Genomic DNA, 11,803 nt, shown 5'->3' on the forward strand with positions numbered 1-11,803 from the left:
CCAGTCGCCAGTTTCCATAGCTGAATAGATCTCCGTCCACTCCTCCATAAATTCCTTCAAAACGTCTTCCGAGATGGTGACAATAGTTCCGTCCTTTTTTGTCAAAAGTAGGCTTGGCTCGTATCCATTCACCCCGAACATGGCTGAGCATTCATTACCTAGTCTAACGCGGGCGTTCACGCGGTAATCTCCTACTTTGGAGGACATTCCTACGACAGGTCTTTACGGCTTAATAGCTGAGGACTGAATGATCTTTATTGCGAGATTTTCTTGAGTGCGGGGTTGACTGGTGCTTTTCTTTTTTGTATTGCCCTTTATTGGCCACCCACCAGATGGCTTAGGACCTTAAAAGGGGGCGTGGCTAAACCATTTGTATTGTTATCAATGGAATCTGTATTTAGAGTGATTTATGACTCATACAAACGTGTTAAGACATTCCATCGGCTTTTTATTTATACGTAACCACGCTCAGACGCGATGGCTTTTAGGGGCGTGGTTGAGCCAGTTGTATTGTTAAGAATGGAATTTATTTTGTGATTTATTGCTTTGTTAGTTGGTGACTCTTCCTACCACGAAACATTTAACTGATTTTAGGTGTTTGCCCCGAAGGTATTATCCTGACAAGTCTCTACATGTTTAAGATATTTTTGTTGCGTTACCCGAAATTACAGTAATATTTTTAAAATACCAAAATTAAAATTCAGCTAGAAATACAGTTACTAGGATGAAAGTAACTGCCCTGGCTTTAAAGAGCTTCGCGAATTAACGTCTGCTTAGTAACAGTGTCCATTTTAATCTAACCTTTCATCCACTTATTGGGGATATAAATAGCGTCTGATTTGGTCCGGACCTCATTTGATTGTTAGACGCCGCCAGGATAAGATGAATCGAGAAATTACCCGTCTAGAAACGTTTGGTGGATTTTCGAGTACGTTTGGTGGATTTTCGAGTACGTTTGTAAAACCGTCAGAACTAGTCCGTCATGGGTTTTACTATTTAAGTTCAGGGACCGACGCTGCTAAATGCCATTTTTGTGTCTTAATACTACGAGGATGGGAACCTAACGACAATGTTTTCGAAGAGCATCAGAAATTCGAGGCAGACTGTCCATTACTTCAAGGATTACCAACAAATAACATGCCTATTTTCATCCAAAACCCATTGACTAAAGACATGCCACCAAACAGAAAGTACATAGATGTCCCTCAAAAAGAGTGGGTGAAAGAAAAAGTCATTCCGCCAACTCAGCCCATACCAACAACACTTACTCCGAATGACGATATTGTACTAGGAATTAAACGCGTTAATCTCGAGAAAGCTATAGTTGAAATGTTTATTCAAGAACTTTTACGACATGAAAGTTAGATCCTATTGCTGTAATATATTCCATACCTTATTACGTTTTTACTTTTGCGCTCTTTAGAGCTCGAAAGTATTGTTCCGACCTCTGTTGGCTGGACGGCTGGTCGGCTGGCTGGATTTGGTGTAACCGCATAATAAGATTCTTCATAAATAAACTTTTTGAATTTCAAATTTCCCGCGAATTTTCGACTCGAAATTCATCCGTAGTTCACGTTACACCTCATAGGTGGCGTAACGTATTTAATTTCAATTGAAATTATTTTCCCGTCGGCGCCGGGCCTCGAACCCGCGATATCCCAATCCATACGAGACGTCAGTGAAGACGCCCGGCCGCGCGCTCTACCACGAAGCCACGCTTGCTTGTAATATAAAGCGAGATAAATTATACTGAAGAGAAGAAAGAGAGAGTTAGGATATGGACCCCCCCCCCACCTCCCCGACGCCCGCACTTACTGCGTGGGTTTAGCGGGAGACGAGAGAGAGAGAACTGTGCAACTGTATGGACCCCCCACCTCCCCGACGCCCGCCACTGGATGCTGTCGAATATATATTGTATCGCGCTAGAGGAGGAGAGACAGTTGCTTGCAATTTTTTTTTGCAATTTATAATTATTATATATCTTTTTAATCCTAGGCAAGATTATATTTCTACTTGGGAACTTAAACATTACAATTAATATTATCATATTAATCAAAAAAGAAATTAAGGTTCTCCCCAACAGAAGGCGCGCTAAGCAGAGAGAGTTTTCTAATTTCACCAATGATATCGTTTTTTAAGACTCGTCTGCTTAAAAGTTAGGCAGGTTGATTTACTAATAAAATTAAATGTATTAACAAAATGAAACTCGAGTCAGCGTTTTAAAACTATAACTAGTTTGGGACGGAGGTACCATTGCTCACTATTTGTTTGGCAAGTTTAAAATTAAATGATCACTTAACGGAACTGACATAAAATAATAGGTAGATTTTTGCAGAATTAAATTGCAGATTCTTTGCAAAATTAACTAATCATTTTGGCAGTTTCCGCTCTCGCTGGGTTCATCTACTAATAACAGTTACGTAAGTGATAATTATAAAAATAAAATCAACAATCTCATAAAATCAAAAACTCAAAATATAAAATGAAATTTATGATCAAAATGAATCTAATTTCAATCAACGACAAACGGAATCAACGTGTTCATCTCTCCATCCACGGAAATATGAAATTTCTACATGAAACATGAAAGTGCTATCAACCTAAAAATTTTTAGAAATGTAATTTTAATCAGTGAAACATACTCATTTAAAGTTAACTAATTATAAGTCGCTAATTTGATTATTATATTTAAAAAAATTATATTATTTAAGTAATAAATTTAACGATGGTGTTGATAGTACCAATAGAGTATTCAAGGATTGATTACGTTAATATCAACATATCAAACAAAAAGTATTTAATTATAATTTGGAATTTCAATTTAAATTTATACAGTTTTTTAAATGCCCATTGAGATTCAGAGTCTGTCACTGAATGTTGAAGATCTCCAGTCTCTGCCAAGTGATTTAAATTTTCAGACCCTCTCTGTGGGAAAGGGGGAATTAAATTAACGAGACTTACAAACTGACATCATCCTTAAATTAAATAAGGATTATAAATGAAAATTTAAATCAAGGTATTGAAGGTTTAATTAACGTTACTTTGAAAGTATCAAATTAAAAATTTACAACTTAAGCTCATCAATAAAAAGAACATTAAGATAATTATTAATAGGCATAAACAATCATCAATAAAAAGAACATTAAGATAAATATTAATAGGCATAAACAATCATCAATAAAAAGAACATTAAGATAATTATTAAAAGGCATGGGCATGGACAATATCTCGGACCCCGAGTCCCCGACTCCCCGTCCCCCCGTCCCGATACACTAAAGACCGAGGCTTAAACCTCGTAGCTCGCGGCCATCTTTATTGTTTACATCATGGGCTCGTCACTACAGGGTAGGAAATAAGACAGGTTTACAAGTCCCAAACCAGTTTATTAATTGCTCGGACCAGTTTATTTATTCCAAAAGTTGGGGTCAGTGGTATCAGGGAGCACTTTATTAATTAGGGTTTTTGGAAAAAATAGACGGTGGGACCAGTTTATAAATTCGGGGTTCCTTTTTAGAATTTTTCTATCTCAACTCATTTTCTACCAATTCTACTCCTAGGTAGTTAGTACTCCTTGGCTACAACTTCCCTACAAAAGTTTTGTATTCTATTGACTATTGATCTTGTCTAGCGTCTATACTCTAGAATGAGTCTCTTGTAGTCGACAGTCTAGACCATAGCCAGTACTAGTTGTCAGTAATCGTATTTCTCAGTAGTGCATGGTCACATTACAAGATTTTGATCTGGCTTACTGATAGCGAGAGAAGATATTGCCGCTGAATTTATGGAAAATGCAATAAGGAATAAGGCTAGTTCAGAAAAGGATTAAGAACTTCAAATATCATTAGACATGTTGATTGATATTTAGTGGCAACTAGTTGAAAAATTGTGATAAGAAATAAAAGTTAACTGTTATGGATTGTTATATGCTACTTTTTCCTACAGTAAAAAATTCAAATTCAATTAGAATTTCCAGCTTCTTTACTTTTGTGTCTTTACGTGCTTTTTATTCTCACCATTTTAGAAATTTAATTTATAGTGGGACCGGTAAAATAATAATTAATGCGAGGGTCACTGGTCCCAAGGACCACCACCACATCCGCAACACCAATTCGCCGCAACCCACTCCGAAACAGACGAGCGCCTGAAAGGCTCAACCTATGAGACAGCAGCTAAACCAAGTTTTCACCATAATAACAATAACCTCATGAAGGACAGTATAAATAATGAGTTTAAACAAACTTTTCACCATAATAACAATAACCTCATAAAGGACAGTATAAATAATGACTTTAAACAAACTTTTCACCACAATAACAATAACCTCATAAAGGACAGTATAAAATAGTGACTTAAACAAAGTTAAATCTGAATTACAATCTACCTCATTAAGCTCAACCAAACTGTTACAAATGCATAGCGCAATATTACAAGTTGCCAATGATCTTCGAATTTTATTGTTAAACCCTCACATTATCTTAAGACTCATACAGTCACTGGGTTTTAATCTCACGGGAGAGTATTGCTATATTCGTAATTCCCGCCTATTCCAAACACAACCTAGATGGCGCCCCATCCTCAGATATCGATTGATTGTAACCCCCATTTTCTAATTGTCTGTTTACCAGGCAAATTCAAGGGGGGGCTGCCATTGCGTCTTAGTAGTTTTTGATACCGCCATCTAGCGTCGAAGTAAAGCGTAAAATTCGGTATTTTTGTCTCTTTAAACGTCGGTGTTTAAAGCCATCTAGCGTTCAAAAGCAGGAAGTTCAAAACCTTCGTCTGAAATCCTTTGGCTCGGTGAATCCGATGATTTGAACATATTTTTTAATTCTCATTGGTAATTAGTAAGTTTTGAAAAGTAAAAATGGCAAGCTGGGGTAGAACATGTTCCGTTCTTGGCTGTAAAAGTAGTGATAGGGATTTAAGGGAGTGGAGATCATGGGTTTGCAAACTTCATTCGGGACCTGACAAAGGGTTAACTCTGTGTCATAAAGATTGTTGTTGTCCGCGGCCATTTTTAAAATACGGAATAAAATCAAAGTACAGAATTCGCTCATTAGATGGCGATTACCAAAAACTACTCACATTTTAAAAATGGGAGGTAACCTCGTACATCGCGTATAGGAGAGAACACTCCTCGCTTCTTTATCCGCACTCAAGCGGCATCCTTGCCACCCAATGTAACGAATGACCATAATCATATGGTAGAATAAATCTTGGATATTGATTAGTATATCTAGCCTAATTAATCCACCAAGACTTGAACACTACAGTTAATTACTTATTTAATTAAACTGTAAACCAAATTCTTACTAGATTGGTTTTATTCATAATCGGAATGCTATTTTATAAACAATGGAAAAAAAACCTGAAAATTATAAATTTGTCGGGGTCAATGAATATAGTAATACTAATTCTAGTCACTAGAGGGCGCGCAAAAGTGTAATCTGGCCGGGGCCATCTTGTTAAATTATGAAAAGTTTTAGAAGCAGTCAAAAAACTTGAAATGTAACTCTATCAATAAATATAAATTTTCCTTAATTTGTTCTTTGTAATGCTATTATACCTACTACAGTCTTGACAAAACATTTTCAGTGGTGATAGTGTAGGGTGTTTTTAGAAGCAGTCAAAAAACTTGAAATGTAACTCTATCAATAAATATTAATTTTCCTTAATTTGTTCTTTGTAGTGCTATTATACCTACTTCAGTCTTGACAAAACATTTTCAGTGGTGATACTGTAGGGTGTTACTTAGCTTTTCTCAACACAATTCGTGTTAAAAGTAAAATATTTTTGAACATTTACATTGCATTGTACCCACACGAAACGCGTCATTTAAAATTCCTAAAATCCCATAGGAATACATATGAAATTGAATAATCCACCGAAACGAAAACAGTTGCATTTTAGCAACACGAAACGCGTCATTTGAGAAAAACATTTCAAATGTTTAAAGCGTTGAAATTAATTCTAACTAAAATTATTCAAATCATTCCTATTTTCAGTTTGGTCTTTGAGAGTTCCTCAAAATGATTTATGGCTTTGGGGAGGGGTGAATGACCTCTGGCCCCTTAGATGCATTGGAATTTATTTTTCTTTAATTGTGACACCCCACAAGTTGGTTTATGACCTTAAAAAGGGGGCGGAAATTGAACAAAAGAATTTATTTTGTCAATTCTTTAATTGGACCACACACCAGGTGGTTTAGGACCTTAAAAAGGCGCGTGGTCGAACCTGTTGTATTGTTATCAATGGAATTTATATTTAGAATGCTTTATGACTTGCCCAAACGTGTTAAGACATGTTTATGACATTAAGGGGGATCTATTTTTTCTCTAATTGTATCACGAAAGTATAAAAGGGCGGATCACGCTAGGCTACTCATTCTAGAGGGCCGGTAGGCCCTTCTAGATAAGAACGCACACCCTCCCGTAATGTTAAAGAAATAATTCACAGATTATAGGCTTAGCGTCCCTTAGAAAATGCATGGGATTTTTGGTGGTCCACTCCATCGAAAAACTCAGAAACTACTGCGAAGTTAAGGTTCGGAACACTTTTGAATTATCAAGCAACTATTGAATGTTGAACTTCTGAAGTTTGATTAAGTCTAAGTATTTTATTTTATTTAATTTATAAATCATGGTAAAACCGTTACATATATTACACTGTTTGCATAGTATTTTGTTCAGCCTTTATTGGGTTTGTGGCGCATAGGATAACGCGTCAGCCTATGGAGCTGAAGATTGCAGGTTCGAGTCCTGGCAAGATCGGTGTTGATTTTTACAGATCTTTTATTCAACATAAATGAAATAATCCTATAAATACAATGTTTGGATAATTTTTTTGTTATGAAGTACGGGCTTGTGGCGTAATGGATAACGCGTTTGCATTCGAAGCAAAACATTGCAGGTTCGAGTGTTGGAAAGCTCTTTGTCTATTTTTAATGAAGAATCTTAGTATCAAGAAGTTATATCAGTATCTCAGAGAGAAGGTATAAGATACCTTTGTATTCACGCGCCATAGTCCCAGTCCCCCTTTCAAAATACAAGGGGGACGTAAAAGGAGGCGCCGGGCTATTTCGCATCTTCTCAGTCGGAAAATATGACTAATTTTCGTCACTGGCGTCGTCGCGCTGACGTGAGTTTTCAAGAACCAATGAGATGCTGGTTGTAATTTAGAGACGGGGATTGACTCCGGACCTACGTTTGGACTGGAGATAAAGCTGGAAATCTGGCGAATTTATACCTTCTCTCTGAGATACTAGATATAACTTCTTGTTAGTATATATAAGGGAAAATAACAAACTTTCAATGAAATGTGCGCGTGCTGGCGCGTGGTTTAGAAAGAACGTGTTTTTTAAATCTATACAAAAAGGTCAACTAAACTTAATTGAGTCATCAACCGCCTTTTTATATGAAATAAGTGAATTAATTTACCACCCGCCTACCAATTGTGAATTAATTTACCACTCCTTTGCCAAATGATTTAAAATTTTAATCTTTCCCATAAAATAATGAGAGGCACTTGGAGTGAGCCAATATGCTCACGAACATCTTACTGGAACATCGAATTAATGACGTTTGACAAGCATGTAATTATTATTTTTATAGTAGATTAATACAAATTAAGGCTGAAGGAACAGATATTATATAAAAAAGACTTGGTTTGCCAAAGCCTTAAAAACAAAACGATAAGAGTTTTTCCAGTTGTCTGAAGCGCGGATATTATTTTTTTTCTATTGAATTTTAAAGACAATCCGTATTTTACTACTCTTTAGAATTTAATTCCATCACCTGATTTTAATGCTAATGGATTAGTTTCCTATAAATTAATTGAAATAAAAATTTACTTATCTCAGATTTTTCAACAACAGTTCCATTTTCCTGAAACATTTTATCATGCATTTATTATTTTGAGAGATATCGTGTAAATTTAATCAGGGGTAAATAACGAAAGGAGTTAGAGACGCTAGCTTCCGTAGTGTAGAATACAGTGGGACCTTGAAACGTCATAGAATTTGTAACTAACGTAGTGCCATCTTTGGAACTGTATTGTAAATAAGAGCAGAACCTTAAAAGTTTTGCCTTAAAATCTCGCACAGCAAGGTATTCTGGGTAAAGTAAAATGGCGGATGTCGAACTGTCGATGTTGTGAAGTCGTCTCATAAATCAACCCAATATAATTATTATATTCAATCGCGAGTAAACAGCAATTTAAAGAAGAAAGATAAGTCATCAATTTGCAATTTGAAGCCGGGGAAATCCTCAAAATGTGATCAAACTCTTTTTGCCGTAAGTGCGCGGTTACAGAGTCGGCCCAGTGAGCCAAGGCTTAGTGGGAACTGTGGGATCAGGATCATCGACTGTATCTGTGACTAAAGAAATTAAATCAACTAAAACTGTATTGAAGGATGCAAAAACGACATTTAATTCCATTTCATTATCGAATAAGGAATTTACCAACTTTAAAGTTACCTGTTTCTAATTCAAGTGCACCTTAATGAATAAACTTTACTCTAACCCTAATTGTCACTCAGTCGTAAGCAGACGAACACTAGCAGACGAATGCTAGCAGACAGGAGAAAATCGATATCCCAGCATGCCTTTCGAAACTTTGCTGCCACGCTATTGGTTGGAAAATATCATACTTATTTTGAATTATAGGCGGCGCGACCGAGGCGTTTTCTCTTTTCTGTGTCTACGTTTGAAAGTCCCACTGTATTCTACACTACGGAAGCTAGCGTCTCTAACTCCTTTCGTTATTTACCCCTGATTTAATCAAATTGACTCTTTCTTTTTAAATTTCCGAGAATTTTCCTTTCAAATGGTTTTAAACACATCAAGTTTTCATAATGTTGTCAACTAAATAGCAACTCAACCAACACTTCTAAAATCTTCCCCACAAGTACTGACATACACAGCTCAATAATTGTGACTGTGCTTAAAGAGGAAACGAACCCCTATATCAAATATAAGAAAGGTGATAACTGCCCCTATTGTATTCGAAAAGACCGCATATAATACATTATTACTGAGAGTATTATTTGAAAATTGAAGTACGTTCTTCATTGAAAAGAAAAAATTTCATGATAAAATGTTTCAGGAAAATGGAATTGTTGTTGAAAAATCTGAGATAAGTAATTTTTTATTTCAATTAATTTATAGGAAACTAATACATAAGCAGTAAAATCAGGTGATTGAATTAAATTCTAAAGAGTAGTAAAATACGGATTGTCTTTAAAATTCAATAGAAAAAAAATAATATCCGCGCTTCAGACAACTGGAATAACTCTTATCGTTTTGTTTTTAAGGCTTGGGCAAACCAAGTCTTTTTTATATAATCAGTTTATTTCTGACCTTTGTTGATGCAAGCCAAGAAATTTTCTGCTCCCAAACAAAACTTGTGAGTTATTCCGTACCCATATCTTAGTGCTTTAGTATTTTTAACTTAGTATTTTAAATTTTTTATAAGTATTTTCATTTTTATAAGTACTTTTAATTTTTTTATAAGTACTTTCATTTTAACTTAGTTTTTTACAAGTGTTTTACTGTTTTAGTATTTGACTGTTTTTTATAAGTACTTTCATTTTAACTTAGTATTTGACTTTTATAAGTACATTACTGTTTTATTGTTTTAGTATTTTATTGTTTTAGCATTAGTGTTTTAGTATTATTATTTAGGCGTATTCAGATTTATTATTAGTATTTTTAAATTATTGCAATGGCCAACTCTAATGTAGAAATTTAACTCCCTATTGAAGTTGATAGTTTTTTAGTCGACTTTCCAGACTCGTTAGAAATAGCATCTTTAAATGCCGATGACACGTTCTTGGCAAACTATTCTACACACCCTTCTATGGCTAACAATAGCCCTCCTCCTACCCCCAGTCTATGGTTAACATTACCCCTCATTCTATAGGTAACAATAGCCCTCTTCCTCCTTTATCGCCTCTGGAAGAGGCCTTTCAAAACGACGACGTTTCTTTCTTAGCCGGCTATTGTACTCCCCCCATGGCTCCATCTCAAAATGAATCAATGGATCAAGGGGAAGGACAGGTAGGGGGTGGGGCTCTTACTCCACCACCTCCATCTCCGCTAGTTGCACCACCAGGTGTAAACGTAATTTCTAGCGGGGTGGTGTCCTTCCCCAATTTTAATCTTGATGGATGGGAAATACAGGTACAATTCGACAACAACATCGTCGAATCTGTAAGCGATTTCCTAGAATACGTTTTGGACGACTGTTTACCCGATGACATGATTGCAATTTCGATGACAAGCATTAGTAATCCAGGCATTCAAACCGCGGACTTTAGTTTCAGAAGAAGGGATCAAATAGATATTGGATTCATACTAGAATTAGTCGCTGATAAGGCGTATAACTCGGAAGGAGGGTCCAAGCTTTTTCTCGGCCCTATAGGAATAATCATACAGCGCGTGAGGTTGCCCCAAGCCGCCAAGCGTTTCAGGCTATTGGTATCTGTAGCTTCGAGACTTTTGCCAGGGAGAAGAAATGCATTATACAAATCAAAAATAGCGATCGGCTATGTCTCCCACGTGCTCTAATTTTAGCTAGAATACACAGGGGGCATACAATGCATCCCCTTGACAAAAGCCTCGAGGCAGATTTCAAAGCCCTATGTCGTTCCGATATTAGGAAAAAGGCAGGAGAGAGGCTTAGAAAGATGGCGGAGGAATTAGCCCTGGCGGCGGAAATACCATTGGACGAATGCGCGGGGGCGGGTGCTCTACCTCGATTTCAATCATACTTGGTTGATTACCAAATAATAGTATTTACAGTTAGAGCAAACGTCCCCTACCGTATTTTCGGGGAACCAGATTTTGATCCCGGTACCGATGGTAATCCAAAGCCGCGGCTATACCTTTTTAACTATGAAAATCATTTTGACGACATCACTAAACCTAGCCCTCTCTTCCATTTTAATTTTTTCTGCGAAAGGTGCCTTGTGGGGTATAACAACTTAGACTTTAACCACGCTTGCAACAAGTATTGTTATTCCTGTCAAAGGGCCGAAGCTTGTGATGGGGGAGAAATAAGATGCGGGACCTGCCATCGCGACTTTAGGGGGCAAGAATGCTTTGACGCCCATACGGCTAGTGGAAGCAAAACCCTATCAGTCTGTCAAAGGGTTTTTAATTGCCCCCGTTGCGCGAAAACAATAGATATGGGGAAACGCAAGTCACCTCACACTTGCGGGGAAGTTTATTGCGTTGTCTGTACTAAATTCAACCCACACCCTCACTATTGTTACATGCAGGTTACTGACTCTAAAGCCCACCCTGCGTCTAAAGAAGCTAAGACCAATCCTTCGGTTACTATCTTTTATGATCTCGAATGTGTTCAAAATACCCCAGACCCTTCAAACCCCAATTCTTTCCTACACACTCCTATCTTAAGTATTTCTCAAACAATCTGTGATCAATGCATTCTCGAGAAATCCGATCAATTTAATTGCGCCACCTGCGGCCCTCGAGAACGGGTGTTTCTCGGGAATGATCCTGTTCTGGATTTTTTAAATTATCTTCAAGAATTCCACAATTCTCCCAAAATAACTGTCATTGCCCATAACGCCAAGGGCTATGATTTACAATTTCTGTACAAAGCCATGTTAGCCATCAAACCGTGGCGCCCTCAAGTAATAATGACGGGAACGAAGATTATGCAAATTCGATATGAGAATTTGACATTTATAGATAGTTTAAATTTCATTCCTTCCCCCTTATCTAGCTTTGTATCCACTTTCGGTTTAGACCCTAGTTTAAATAAGGGACATTTCCCGCAC

The 11,803-nt window shown here is 36.8% G+C and overlaps 2 long non-coding RNA genes across 3 annotated transcripts; one reads left to right on the forward strand and one right to left on the reverse strand.

The window, feature by feature from the left end:
- The first annotated feature begins 2,089 nt into the window (after window positions 1-2,089).
- LOC149696414 (uncharacterized) lies at window positions 2,090-4,635 on the forward strand. Of its 2 annotated transcripts, none has more exons than XR_016382447.1 (3): window positions 2,090-2,271; window positions 2,336-2,420; window positions 4,022-4,635. It is a non-coding gene; the product is annotated as an uncharacterized LOC149696414 (long non-coding RNA). The 2 variants fall into 2 exon arrangements; XR_016382448.1 differs by having other exon boundaries at window positions 4,037-4,635.
- On the reverse strand, window positions 2,775-4,143 carry LOC149696415 (uncharacterized). Its single transcript, XR_016382449.1, has 2 exons — window positions 4,014-4,143; window positions 2,775-2,925 (listed from the first exon to the last, which is right to left on the reverse strand). It is a non-coding gene; the product is annotated as an uncharacterized LOC149696415 (long non-coding RNA).
- Window positions 4,636-11,803: the final 7,168 nt, after the last annotated feature.

This window comes from Phalangium opilio, unplaced genomic scaffold (genome assembly GCF_054372755.1).
Source record: "Phalangium opilio isolate 3A_F unplaced genomic scaffold, DU_Popi_V2 ptg000021l_1, whole genome shotgun sequence".
NCBI lineage: Eukaryota > Metazoa > Arthropoda > Arachnida > Opiliones > Phalangiidae > Phalangium > Phalangium opilio.